The 12,500-nt window shown below is 52.2% G+C and overlaps 1 protein-coding gene across 7 annotated transcripts in view; it reads right to left on the bottom strand.

Annotated features, from left to right (window-relative positions):
• The window catches only part of Klp31E (kinesin-like protein 31E), a 241,789-nt gene that overhangs the window by 204,422 nt on the left and 24,867 nt on the right, over positions 1-12,500 (bottom strand). The window lies entirely within an intron of this gene.

The following is a 12,500-nucleotide window of genomic DNA, read 5'->3' as shown; positions in this document are numbered from 1 at the left end:
GGTATAGAGAGAGGGAAAGAGAGAGGGAGAGAGAGAGGAGAGAGAGAGAGAGGGAGAGAGAGAGAGAGAGAGAGAGAGAGAGAGAGAGAGAGAGAGAGAGAGAGAGAGAGAGAGAGAGAGAGAGAGAGAGAGGGAGGAGGGAGGAGGAGGGAGGGAGGGAGGGAGGGAGGAGAGAGAGAGAGAGAGAGAGAGAGAGAGAGAGAGAGAGAGAGAGAGAGAGAGAGTGAGAGAGTGAGGAAATTGAGAGAGTGAGAATGAGAGAGTGAGAGAGTGAGAGAGAGAGAGAGAGAGAGAGAGAGAGAGAGAGAGAGAGAGAGAGAGAGAGAGAGAGAGAGAGAGAGAGAGAGAGAGAGAGAGACAGACAGACAGGGAAAAGGGAAGTGTTGCTACCTGGCACCGCTGTCGCCTCGCTCCCCAGGGAAACCCCAACTAGGGTAGGACTCCGCAGGACGCCCGCAGGTCAAACCCAAAAGAAATTTGTCTTGCGGGAATCTCAGGATCCCAGAGAGAGAGGGAGAGAGAGAGAGAGAGAGAGCGAGAGCGAAAGAGAGAGCGAGAGAGAGAGGGAAAGAGAGAGCGAAAGAGAGAGAGAGAGCGAGAGAGAGCGAGAGAGAGAGCGAGAGAGAGAGCGGAAGAGAGAAAGAGCGAGAGAGAGAGAGAGAGAGAGAGAGAGAGAGAGAGAGAGAGAGAGAGAGAGAGAGAGAGAGAGAGAGAGAGAGAGCGGGGGGAGAGAGGGAGGTAGATAGAGATAGATAGACACATAAAGAGAGAGAGAGAGAGATGGGGGGGGGGGCAGGCAGGCTTCCGCGCCTTCCAAAAACAAATCGTTTGTTCCAGTTAAACGTTTTCTTGCCTCTCGTCCATATACCGGTTCGTCCTCTTGCATTTCCGGACTTCTTTTTCTTCCTCTTTACTTTACCCTCAACATTAGGTTTTGTTCCCCCGTGTGAAAATTCTCACGGGCGAATAAGGGAGCCCGTTAACCATACCTGACCCTCCAGCAATGCGTCTAAAAAGCAGTCTTTGTTTCATCATCATAAAACAAATAGATGAAAGGTCCAAAATGAAAATCGCTTTTCTTTGCTTTCTTCCCATTGGCTTTAAGAGACCGCACCAAAAAGGGAGATCCACCGATTCTTCCTTCTTGCTCCTCCGCTTTCTTTCTCTCTCTCCCAACCTCCCTCTCTCTCTCTGTCAGTCTGTTTGTCTGTCTGTCTGTCTTTCTTTCTCTCTCTCTGTGTTCCCTACCCATCCCTTCTCTCTTCCCTCCTCCCTCGCTCTCCTTCTTCATCTCTCTCTTCCTCCTCCCTTCTCTCTTCCCTCCTCCCCTCCTCCCTCCCTCCCTCTCCCTCTTCATCTCTCTCTTCCTCCTCCCCTCCTCCCTCCCTCCCTCCCTCTCCCTCTTCATCTCTCTCTTCCTCCTCCCTTCTCCCTCCCTCCCACATCCCTCCTAGAATTCAGTGCCCCCCCCCCCGGCGCCTGGCACTCCCCGGCACCAGCGACGTCGTCCCTGCCTCCACGCGTCGCCTTCGCTTTCCCCAAAGAAATCTCTTCCCCTCCTCCCCCTCGGACCATTACCCTACAAATAAAGGGAAGGAGGGAAAGGGGGATAAAGAGAAGAAATGGAAATGAAAGGAAACCGCCCGGGAGACTTTCCTTTCTGTTCCTCTCTCTCTTTTTGCTTTTTTTTTCTCTTTCCATTATTTCCGTTGAAAAATGCGTGACATTTTTAGATAGAGCAGAAACACACATGAATATGATTTTTGCCAAGAAGTATTACCTACCGAGAGGGGGAAAGAGGACAATCGGAAAAAAAAATCCTTTCTATTTTCTTCTTTCTTCTTTTCCTCTTTCGCAAATTCTCAATTTCCAATTTGTCACTGTCTTTGATTTTTATTCATTTCATTCGTTTTATTCATTATCAGTTCCTCCTCATCTTGACTTTTACCCGAGGATGTTTGGTTTCCTGTTACCCCTCCCCCCTCCCCCCTCCCCCAAGAAAAAAGGCAAATATACACGAGCAAATAAACATATCAATCAACAACGCTGCAGAAAATGTATGAATGAGAATGAATATCTTCCCAATACAAGAAATGTATTTAACCGGCTTCGAATAAATCTTCGTCAGATATACACTTCTTTCTGACGAAGATATTCGAAGCCGGTTAAATACATCTCTTGCATATACTGTTAATTCGAAACCGGTTTAAAAACATCTCTTGTATCACGAACATATTCTATTTTCCCTCATACCTTTCTTACGTATATCCTTTTCAAAACCAAGCTGCTCCCGAACCCACACAGCCTCTTTCCTCCAAAATATTCACTCGCATTTCTTTCTCTCACGCAATTTCCCCGCTGTGCCCCACCCCCAGCCCCACCCCCAGCCCCACCCCCGCAATTTCCCCGTCGCAGATTGAGAGGAATTCCCCTCTGTGTTTCCCCCGGGCGATAATTTTCTCATCATCATTCGAGGTAATGCCAGGCCAGGATCCAAAAAGCTAATAATCCTAATAACAGGAGTCGAAACCGCTTGAAAAAGTACTCCCTCGCTCGCCCTCCGCGGCGGCTGTGTTGAGGTCGGTCGCTCGGTCTGTCTGGTTGGAGGGAGGGAGTGTGGGGGAGGGAGGGAGGGAGTGACGGAGTGAGTGAGTGTGGGGGAGGGAGGGAGGGAGGGAGTGAGTGAGTGTGGGGGAGGGAGGAGGGAGGGAGGGAGGAGAGGGAGGGAGAGAGAGAGAGAGAGAGAGAGAGAGAGAGAGAGAGAGAGAGAGAGAGAGAGAGAGAGAGAGAGAGAGAGAGAGAGAGAGAGAGAGAGAGAGAGAGAGAGAGAGAGAGAGAGAGGGGGGGGGGGCGGAGGGAGGGAGGGAGAGAGTGTGTGCCTGTGTGCATCTGTCAGTCAATCCATTCAGTTCACCTGACAGTCTGTCTCATAATCCCTTTTCTTATTTCTTTAAACCAAATTTTGATTTCCTACAACACCCTTCCTTTTCAACTCTCCATCTCCCCTGCTTCTCCTCGCCTCCCTCTCCTCCTCCTCTCCTTCCCCTTCACCAACATTCCCCCATTCCATCCTTATTTCGCCTCAACCCTTTCCCCAGCGGACGCCAATAAGAAAGCCCGACCTCCTGCTCCTGTAGCCTCACGAAAAGGCCTTTGTTCAGGCTCTCTATTGCACATAATGCTTTAATACGACGCAAAAACAACACGAGTCCCGCCTGCCACTGACTCCTGCGTTACTGCATCCTTCGCCACCTACACCGGCGCCCGCTGCTCCCTCCCAGCCTTCCTTCGCTCTCCTTCATGCTCATTCATTCGTCTCTCCTCCTCCTCGTTTTTGTTGTTGTTGTTGTTGGCTTTGTTGTTGTCGTCATCGTCTTCGTCTTCGTCTTCGTCATCGTCTTCGTCGTCGCCTCTTCGTCGTCGCCTCTTCTTCTTCTTCTTCTTCTTCTTCTTCTTCTTCTTCTTCTTCTTCTTCTTCTTCTTCTTCTTCTTCTTCTTCTTCTTCTTCTTCTTCTTCTTCTTCTTCTTCTTCTTCCTCCTCCTCCTCCTCCTCTTCTTCTTCTTCACACTCCCCCTCGGATTCTTCGCTCTGTCAGACACCCGCTTTTCCGATAAACTGTTACCATAACATCGGAATCGCTCGTTAAATCATCTCTTTCGTGTCTTTCGGGCAATCAAGAGTAAAAATTGTTATATGTATCTTGATGGACAGAGGAGGATGACGAGGAAGAGAGAAAGGAAGGGGTGAAGGAAGGGAAGGAGGGAGGGAGAGAGGGAGGAAGGGAAAGAGAAAGAGCGGGAAGGAAAAGTGAGTGAAGTAGAGAGAAAGAAAGGGAAGGTGAGAGGAAAGAAGAGGAGGAAGGGAAGGGAGGGAGGAAGGTAGAAACAAGGGAAAGAAGAGAAAGAAGGACGATGAATGGAAAGGTAGAAGGGAGGGAAGATGGGAGAATAGCTGGAAGGGGAGCAGGGAGGGAGGTAGGAAAAAAGGGGAAGGAAGATAGAGAGAAAGACAAAGAGCAACGTTAAAAAAGAAGATATCTTTCGATCACGGAAACACACACATGAAACACAATCGCTTACCGTTTCAAGCCGCCACCTGTCTGAAACCCCCAGTGCAAAAAATCGAGGAGATAATAATAAAACAGACACGAAAAAACAGATAAACAAGCTTCCAAAATATAAAAACTCGAGCCAACCTATCATTATCAAGGGCGAGTCATTATTAACCGAGAGGAGTCGGGAAGTGGAAAGGGAAAGGAATAGAAAGAAGTACGAAACGAAAGGAGAGGAGGGAGAACAAGATCAAAAGGAGGGAAAGGAGGAGGAGAAAGAGGGGAGGAAAGGGGAATATAAAGGAAGAGGTGACAAGGCGAAGGGGTGGAGAGGGGAGAAAGGAGGAGACGTGGGAGGTGGGAAGGAGAATGAGGGTGAATAGGGAGAGGTCAGAGAAAGGGTGGGAGGTGGCAAGGGTAAGGATGTGAATAGGGAATAGGGACTAGAGAGGAATGGAAACAGAGGGATGGGAGAGAATAGCGGAAGAGTATGGAAAGGGGATAGTGGAGGGCATAATAAGAAAAAGATGTAGAGAGGAGGTAGCAGAGGGGAATGGAAACAAGGGGAAGGAGAAAGAAGGATAAGAAGGGGAGAAAAGGATAACGAGGGCAGAAAGGGGAGATGGTTTGGGGAGAGAGATGGAAAAGGGGGAGGGAAGGAGGAGATATCCCCCCCGGACAGGCGAGGCAGCCGCAACACCGCCCCTAATGTGTTGTGACAGCGGAAACCTGCGCGAGGCGGGGCGTGAGGGAAGAGCACCTGCATTACGTTCTCTCCCAAGTGTTCCCCAATTTTTCATATGACCAAAACCCCCCAAACATTTACCATCAGGAACTTTCATTTTACAGCAAAGGTTTTTGTTTATTTTGTTTTGTTTTGCTGCTTTTTCTCAAGTCTTTTATTCGCAACTTGCATAACATCCGAGCGCTATACATCCTATAAAATGCAAGGCGGTTAAAATCTCAATAAAAAAATCACTCCCAGAGGAGTTTTTTCTCCATTTTTCTTCAGGTCTTTTATTCAACAACTGGTATGGCAGACCGACCAGCGCTGCGCCTGATGAATAATGGAAATCCGAACGGGGGGAGGGGGGGAGAGGGGAACAGTCTCGGACCGTCAGTCAAGAGCCAACTTTGAAGGACAGTCTCGTCGACCGCTGGGAATCTCCACACGAACCCTAACAGTATGCAGTGGATGTTGTGGAGTCTGATCCCGTATCCACTTGCGGGTGCGTTGGAGCCAAGCCGTTCAACACCAGCCCTCCCCCCCCTTTTCCCCTCCGCCCCACCCCCTCTCTGCCGCCACATCCCCTTCAGGAGGCGGAGAAGGGCGCCCTAAAACACGCTCGGCCGTGTTTTATGTCCTCGCCCGCGACGTGAGCAGCAGCGCCAGGCAGCAGCTGCGCCCTCATAAGGAGCCGAGCGTGGCCCTCCCCGGCCCGCCCGTGGCACTGTGCCGTCGTTATTACATCCTCCGTCCGACTCTGTCCTCTTTATGCAGCCCGTTTACGGCCGCGGACGTGACTGGGAGGTGACGGGGACACAAAAGGGCGTAACAGGTGCGAGTGGGAGGCGCTCGGGCGATGCGCAGGATTGGGGGGAGGTGAATCTCGCCCCAATCACCAATCTGACCCAAATCCAATCTCTGACTCCTTCCCGTCTCTCAAACAGCTGATCGGGCATTCAGTCGGCCTCCCTCACGCGCCGCTTCGTATCCGCGACGCGTCCTGAGCTTCCGTCGAAATCGCGCTCGAAAAGGGCATTCTCTGCCTGCGTGCTCGGCAGCGCTGTCCCTTCGGGCCCTCCCGACGACGAGCCCCTCGGCGCCACGACAATCAACGCGGCTCTGCGTCGAGCGGAGGGGATTAGCGTCGGGCTGAGGCACGGAGCAAAACAACGCGCGGTGGCAGGGATCATACGTACACACACGCACACGACCCCGGGCCAGGCACCTCTCCAAGTGCCACACATGACATCCGCAGCCACTACCCGTACACGACGGCCGCCTGGCGCACAGCAGTCCCCGCCGGAGCCACTGCACTGACATCAACACTCGCTTTGTGGCGGCAGGAAGGATTAATTATCCCGACTATTTACCAACCCCCGCGATGGCAACACCAGCGAGGAAGTCCGCAACGGCGTCCTTCGGCGCCGCACTTTCGCGGCGGGGAACGTTTGCCAGCCGCAGCCGCGCCTCCCTCAGCAGAGCCGCCGCATGAACCGCATGCTTTCTGTCGAAGGAACCCCTTTCCCCCCCGATTTGCAGCGAAATGAACCTCGCGCACAGACTGCATGAAAGGCTCAGCGGGCGCCGAGCAGCGCAGCCCCGCCGGGGACAGAGCGCGCCGTCAGTCGCGAATTAAGCTCGGTCCCAAAGGCAGCCGAGGACGGGGCCGCTCGTGCACCGCGTCCGATTCGCCTCGCGCGAGGCCGCCCCACCACCTCCTGACAATTTCCCACCGTTTTGAAAGACGCTTCCTCTGAATGCACACCAAAACTAGAAGAGAAAAAGTCCGAACGAAATCACGCCTTCCGCGCGACCCTCGCATGACCCGCCAACCGACGAAAACAAGAGAGAAAAAAGAAAACAAAGAAAAAAGAATCCGAGGACGATCCCACGCGGCCGGACGATCCGTCATGAGGACCAACTACCTTCCTCGCAGGACTGACCTTCTCTTCCCCTTCCCCCCTCACCCTCCCCCTCTAACAGCTGCTATGAAATACATCTTTAAAGGTCAACGCAACAAGCGAGGCGACATCAACCCCGTCTATCCGCGCGTCTATCGTCTCCCCTCGACTCATGCCCTATACCCCCCCCCCTCTCCCTCTCTCTCTCTCTCTCTCTCTCACGCTGACGGTCTCTTCCTCTCTCCTCTCCTTTCCTCTCTCGTCTCCCCCCTCTCTCCCTCCCTCCCTCCCCCCCCCTCTCTCTCTCTTTCTCTCCCTTTCTCTCCTCACTCGGTCTCCCTTCTCATCCCTACGTTCTTCTCTCCCTCTCCTAGTCTGCCCGTGTCTGTGTCAATTCATCCGTCTGTTTGCCTCTCTGTCTATCTGTCTGTCTGTCACCAACCATCCTCTCTTCCTGCCTGCCTGCCATCCTCTTAGCCCGCGCTTCATCCAGCCTGCCAATCCCTCTCCCCTTAACCCTGAAGAAGAAAAAGAAAAAGAAGAAGAAGAAAAAAAAAGAAGCAGAAGATAAGGAAAAAGAAGTACAATAATAATAAGAAGCAGAGGAAGAAGAAAAAAAACAGAAGATGAAGAAAAAAAAAAAAGAAAAAGAAAAGGAAAAAGAAACGAGAGCTCAGCGCCCTCCGACTGCTGACGCTGAGCAGGCCGACCGATCCCGTGACGCACTGCGCTCAATACTGCTCAAGACGCTCGAACAGTGGACACCGCCCATCCTCCGCGCCCACAGACCCCCGCCGCCCGCCCGCCCGCCCACGCACCGCAGAGAAGCCGCTGAGTGCTGACGAGTGCATGCGGAGGCGGAGGGAACACGAGGCATCAGCTGGGGAACCTTTCGTGGAAGCCGAGAGGGACGGAGAGGTGGATAGACTGAGAGAGGCTTACGAAAGGATGAATAGGAGATTGGGGAAGGAGGAAGAGGGAGAGAGGGAGGAAGAGAGAGAAAAGAAGAGGAAAGAAAGAGAAAGAGAGATAAAGAAAAAAAAAGTAAAAAGAAAAAGATAGATAGATAGACAGATAGACAGACAGATAGATAGATAGTGAGAGAGAGAGAGAAGCAGAAAATAAAGGCAAGTCCCCACGCGCTCCCACCAAAAACAGAACAACAAAACCCAGAACAGTAACCCAGACGCGCATAAACCCCCACCCTCACCCCCCTCCTCCTCCTCCTCCTCCACCACCCCCTCCTCCTCCTCCTCCTCCTCCTCCACCCCCTCCCCCTCCTCCTCCTCCTCCTCCTCCACCCCCTCCCCCTCCCCCTCCTCCTCCACCACCCCCTCCAACCCATAGCATAAGAACAAGGATCTGCTCACGTTCTCTGGCGACACTAAATCAAACGTAGACTTTCCTTGCTCTTTCTAGAATGATCCAGAATGATCCTTCCCTTGAGTGTGCAAATAAATAAATAAATATCCATAAAAAAAGCATCAAAAACCAATAAATGAATAAATTAATGAAAATTTCATATATTACTGGAAAAAACAAATGAATAAATTAATGAATATTATATATTACTGGAAAAAATAAATGAATAAATGAATGAAAAATTAAAAAATAACAAAATCAACAAATTAGCAAAAGAATAAATACATAAAAATGTAAACAAAAACACAAACAAATAAAACAAAAAACAAAACAAAAAACTCCCATATAAACCTCCCTGTTCGGTTGACCTTCCCAGCAGCAGCCGAGACGCGCAAACGAGACAACCTGACCTTCCCGTGACCCCTCCGTGACCTTTGCAGAAGAAATCCGGCGACACAGGCAGGACGTCGCCGAAAAGATGATGATGATGATGATGATGATGAACACGATGTCGTTGGAGTGACGTCCGATGTCCTTCGAAGCGAGAACATGTGCAGAACATGTTTTTTTCCCCATTGGTGTTGTTCTTGTTGCTGTTACTTCACTTTCTTCTTCTTCTTCCCCTTCCTTTTCTCCTTCTTCTTCCTCTCCCTTCTTCCCATTCCCTTCATCCCTTCTCTAAATGATAATAAAAAACAAAGAACACGAGGCACAAGCAAAGAAAGAGAGAAGAAAAAAAGAAAGAAAAGACAGCCGAGAAGCCACGAATGGCGAGGTCGACGCGCGAGGGAGACAGAACATAAACAAAGAGGAAAACGTGAGAAATGGCAAGGACAAAAAAGAAAGAAAGGAAGATGGCGACAGAGGAAAAACGACCGAACGACACAAAATAATAACATAAATTAACTAATTCATTAACCATATTATCCTTTAATTAACTGATTCATTGGTGGTAACAGAGATAATATTAGCGTTAAGGGGTAGGGACAGACAGACAGACAGACACACACACACAAAGCTCCATCAAACCACTAATTCATGTGTACAAGGGCCGCCACGCACACGGACATCTACAAGGACAGGAGCATGACACATACAGACAGACGGACACCTTTGTTTATTCAGACGCAAGGCAGCAGGAAGCCGAGATATAGCAGGCAATCAAAAAGGTATGTCTGCTTCTTTATTTGTTTGCTTATTCCTTCATCTCTGTCTACGAGCACAGCCATTGTTGCTTTTCTCACCGGCATCTCTTTATTATCCCTCCTCCTTCACCATGTCTTTTCTTCTTTTTTCTTATAACCTCCTCTTCCTCCGTTTCCTCCTCCCTCCCCTCCCACCACTACCACCTTTTCCTCCTCCTCTTCTTCCACCTCCTCCTCTTCTTCCACCTCCTCCTCCTCCTCTTATTCTTCCACCTCCTCCTTCCCCTCTTCCTCCCTCCCCCACCACCTCCTCCTCCTCCTTCCTCCTCCCTCCCTCCCACCACCTCCTCCTCCTCCTACTACTCCCTCCACCACCATCTCCTCCTCCTCTTCCCTCCCCCACCACCTCCTCCTCCTCTTCCTTCCTTCCCCACCCCCTCCTCCTCTTCCTCCTCCTCCTCCTTCCCCTACCACTACCTCTTCCTCCTCCTCCCTCCCCCACCACCACCTCTTCTTCTTCTTCTTCTCCGTCCCTCCTCCCTTCCCCACCACCTCCTCTCTCCCTGCAGCCCCTCCAGATCGCCGTCTCCCCGCTTACCGAAGAGGAGCGAGCGCGCCCGACCCTCCCACAGCGCCTCCTCGTCAGGACACTCCCCGTCGAGGCGTCGCGGCATCACTCACCGCCTCGCGCCCTCACGCCCTCACGCCCTCACGCCCTCACGCCCTCACGCCCTCCGCGCCGCGATGGAAATTAGCATATTCACCGCCGTCCAACTCGAGACTAGAGGCGTCGGTCTTTGGTTTCTTTGTCGCTCTTTCTCTTAGGGAGGGAGGGAGGGAGGGAGGGAGGGAGGGGGGAGGAGAGGGAAAGGGGGAGGGTGCGAGGGAGGAAGGGAGGAGGAGGAGGGAGAGAGGAAGGGAGGAAGGAAGGAAGGAAGGAGGGAGGGGGAGGGAGAAGGAGGAAAGGGAGGAAGGAGAGGAGGGAGGGAGGGAGGGAGGGAGGGGGGGAGGAGAGGGAAAGGGAGGGAGGGAGGGAGGGAGGGAGGGAGGGGGGGAGGATAGGGAGGGGAGGGAGGGAGAAAGGGAAGAGGAGGAGGAAGGAAGGAGGGAGGGGGAGGGAGGGAGGAAGGGAGGAGGGAGGAGGAGGAAGGAAGGAGGGAGGGGGAGGGAGAAGAAGGAAAGAGGAGGAAGGGAGGAAGGAAGAGAGAGAATGCGACAGACATACGAAACACACACACACACACACACACACACACACACACACACACACACACACACACACACACACACACACACACACACACACACAAAACTCAAACATACCCGACACATCCAACCCAATGACATCCAAAGCAAACCAACACAACCCACAACATTACCATAATAACCCCCAGGCCTCCCCCCCCACCCAAACCCTTAAAAAAAAAATCCTCCTTATCACCTGCGAAGACCCCCCCTCCTTCCCTCCCCTCTCCCCCCTCCCTGTCGACGAAAGGGTGACGGACGTCGAACCGGGGCGTTAATAGGGTGGGAGGGCGGAGCTCACCCGCGGAAGGTTACTAATGGCGGAGGCTGTCAAGAGCGACGGGCGAAAGCGGGAAAGAGCGAAAGAGCGATGACCGAAAGAGTGTGATAGAGGGATGGGCGAAAGAGCGAAGGAGCGAAAAGGCGAAAGAGCGAAGGAGCGAAAGGGAGAAAGGGGAAAGAGCGAGAGGGATGACCGAAAGAGTGTGAAAGAGGGATGGGCGAAAGAGCGAAAGAACGATGATCGAAAGAGCGAAAGGGAGAAAGGGGAAAGAGCGAAAGAGGGAAAGGGGTAAGAGTAAAAGAGTGAAAAAGCGATAAAACGAAAGAGCAAAAAGCGAAGGAGCGAAAGACTGAGAGTGCGAAAGAGCGATAGAATGACGGCCGAAAGAGCGATAAAACGAAAGAGCAAATCGCGAAGGAGCGAAAGACGGAGAGAGCGCAAGAGCAAAAGAGCGACGGAGTGAAGGACAGCGACACACGCGAGGCAGAAGGAACACCCACGACGAGACGAGAGACTCTTAATAAACTGTTTGCGTCTTCTTAATGGGCGGCTGGAGGCGAAAGGGTTGGGGGGGGGGCGAGGACAGGAGGGGGAGGGAGAGAGGAGAGGGTACGGGATGGGGATGGGGATGGGGATGGGGATGGGGAGGGGGAGGAGAGGGAGAGGGGAGGAGGAGGAGAGGGAGAGGGTGAGGAGAGGGGTGAGGGAGAGAGGAGAGGAAGAGGGGTGAGGGAGGTGGAGAGGGAGAGGGGGACGGAGGGGAGGAGTAGAGGTAATAGGGAGAGGGGAGAGGGAGGAGAGAAGGGGGGACAGCAAAGGGAGGAGACGAGGGAGAGTGGAAAGGGGAGAGGAGGGCAGAGATCGGCGAAGGAGAGAATGAAGGGGAAAGGAGATGAAGGGAACGAAGGAGGGACCGAGGGAGGGAGAGGGGAAGGGCGACACAGGAGGGAGGGACCGCGGCGACAGGTGAGAGTGAGAGCGGGAGAGGCGAGAGATGAAGAACCAGGAAGGTGAGTCGGCGAGTGAGCGGGCATAGGCATTGAAAGCCCCCCTCCCCCTCCCCCTCTCCCACCCTACCCGGCCCGCGTAACCCTCAGATAAAATCGGCCAAGATCTATGGAATAATTTTACAGATATTACCCAAGCCATTTCAAGAACCTCGGGTGCAACCACACTCCTTTCGGTTTTTTCTAGCTGAAGTTGCGATTAAAGTACGATATCATTTAATCTCCTCTTCGTTATTATATATTTTCTTTCTTAATTATTTACAGAAAAAAACACGAATTTAAAATGAGTATCCTCCCTTCTTTGATATCCCGACGAAAAAATAAAAATAAACGGAGAGTCCACTGCGCCCCAAACAATGTCAATGCCAAAGCCAAACAGACTCTGCCGCGTCACTACTAATTTCCCCCCTCCCTCTCTCACACATACACACACTCACACACGCGCGCGCGCGCACACACAAACACACACATCCTAGTGCTGTAATTAGTAAGTTTAGGAGGGAGGAAGAGGAGGGTGAAGGAAAAATGGAGGGGGCAGGAGATAGGGGAAGGAGGGAGTAGGAAGAGTAGAAAGGAGACGAAAGAGAAGACCGAAGAGAATGGAGGAGGAAAGAAAAGGGGGTCGAAGGGGTAGGGAAGGAGCAGAGCAGAGGGAGGAGGGTGGGAGGGAGGGAGAGAAAAGGAAGGGCGGGGATGGGAGGAGAGATGAGAGGAGAGGGGAGAGGAGAGGAGAGGGAAGGAGAGATGAGAGGAGGATCGAAGAAAAGATAAGAAAGGA

Source organism: Penaeus vannamei, chromosome 1 (genome assembly GCF_042767895.1).
Source record: "Penaeus vannamei isolate JL-2024 chromosome 1, ASM4276789v1, whole genome shotgun sequence".
Lineage (NCBI taxonomy): Eukaryota > Metazoa > Arthropoda > Malacostraca > Decapoda > Penaeidae > Penaeus > Penaeus vannamei.
Note: the sequence above shows the minus strand (reverse complement) of the source record. Positions and strands in the feature narration are given on the sequence as shown.